The sequence below is a fragment of the Corvus brachyrhynchos genome, unplaced genomic scaffold (genome assembly GCF_000691975.1).
Source record: "Corvus brachyrhynchos isolate BGI_N302 unplaced genomic scaffold, ASM69197v1 scaffold34, whole genome shotgun sequence".
NCBI classification, from domain to species: domain Eukaryota; kingdom Metazoa; phylum Chordata; class Aves; order Passeriformes; family Corvidae; genus Corvus; species Corvus brachyrhynchos.
The window spans coordinates 2,702,564-2,704,396 of record NW_008238126.1 but is presented as its reverse complement, the minus strand read 5'-3'; positions in this window follow the sequence as shown (position 1 = coordinate 2,704,396).

The window sequence follows — 1,833 nt, the reverse complement described above, 5'->3', positions numbered from 1 at the left end:
TGGTACGTGATTTCCCTCTCCTGCCGAGGTTCCTGGTGAGTCCGTCATTCTTAATAGGGACTTGTCTGGGGGATTGTTTTGGTTTTGTTCTCTTTTTTTCCCCTTTTCTTTACCCCCAGAGAAGGACCCGAGGAGGGAGCCTGCGGCATGGTCCCAGTGGAGACCCGCCCGCCGGAGCCCTGCCCGGAGCGGGGGCTGCGCTAGCCCGGCTCCCCCCACGGAGACCGGGTGCTTTTGGTGTTAATAACCTGATAGGGGATGCCTGCATATTTGGTTCGGTTTTATTTTTTAATGCCTTCTGCAGCGTGTTGCTGTGAAAATTCAGGGTGGTGGATCTCGCCGGTCACTGATGCCGTCTGGGGTTGTTGTGCCGTGAGAGGGATGGTAAAGAACGGGCTCTCAGTTGTTCTCCTCGCCACTGAGCAGGTGAGCGGCTCTGTGGTGCCCAGGTGAAGATCGGCTCTTGCCGTGCGATGCCTGGATTTTTCTTCCATGTTTTTGCTCTAAAAATTATAGTTACTTATTCTTAAATACAGTAATGTATAGCTTTAATTTTATTTTATGACTGTACAAAGAAAAGAATAAATGATGGAGGCTGAGAACCCCTCACATAGTAGTTTCTGATGCTTGATAGCTACTGAATGCAGCTAACCACCACTCATTTCAGTATTCCAAGTGTGGAATGGGAACAGTCAGGGATTCTGCACCCCAGAGTTAGTGATTCTTGGAAAGCCTTAGCAGAAAAGATTTAATGTGACTGCCAGGGAAAAAGCCCTTTAAGTGAATTTGAGAGGATAGAGGAGCAGGTGGGACAATTACCTGTGAAATGCACGGGTGTTACTGTTTTGCTGTATGCACTTCAGCTGAGAGAGCTGCTCAAGGTGCAGCTCGTTAAGCATTTTAAAGCCCCTTGCAGTAAAGACGTCTGGAGCATACATTGTTTTCTGTGGATCCAAAAGAAAGAAGGAATTGGATCCTTGCCTAAAAAATTTGAGGTGAGGAATGGCCTCTTTACTCAAGAAAGGAAGAGTTTAAGGGCAGCCAGTGCTGGAAATTTGAAGTTGGATATCCTGAGGCTAGACAGAGGGTGCAGTTTTATAAATAAAAGCACTCATTAGATTAATAAGGTCTTAGTTTTTCGTCACTGAAAAAACTTTAAACCAGGGACTTTTTTTCTAAAGGCAGGTTTCTTTATAGCAGGACTTAGTATGGGGAAATCTTATGGGCTATATATAGGGGAGGCCAGAACAAGTGATCATAATGAACCCTTATTGCCTCAATTAGGTGCATAATCAGGAAAGCTGCATCATCTCTGAGAGCACATGTCATGCATTCTCTCTTTCCTTTGCTCCCCCAACCTCCTGGATGTAAAAGGGCTCAATAATATTGAGAGCAGCCCGGAGGAGAAGAACTTGGGGGTGTTGGTTGATGAGAAGCTCAGCATGACCTGGCCACGTGCCCTTGCATCCCACCAAGCCAAATGTGTCCTGGACTCCATCAACAGCAAAGTGGGCAGCAGGTCCAGGAAGGGGATTCTTCTCTGCTCTGGTGAGACCCCACCTACAGTGCTGCATCCAGGTCTGGGGCCCCCAGCATGGGAAGGATGTGGACCTGCTGGAGTGAGTTCAGGGGACACCACAAAGATAATCAGTGGGCTGGATCACCTCTGATACAAGGACAGGCCGAGAGGATTGGAGTTGTTCAGACTGGAGAAGAGAAGGCTCTGGGCAGACTTTGTAGCATCTTCCAGTACTTAAAGGGGGCTAGAAGAAAGCTGGAGAGGGTCTTTTGACAAGGGTGTGCAGTGATAGGACAAGGGGTAATGGCTTTAAG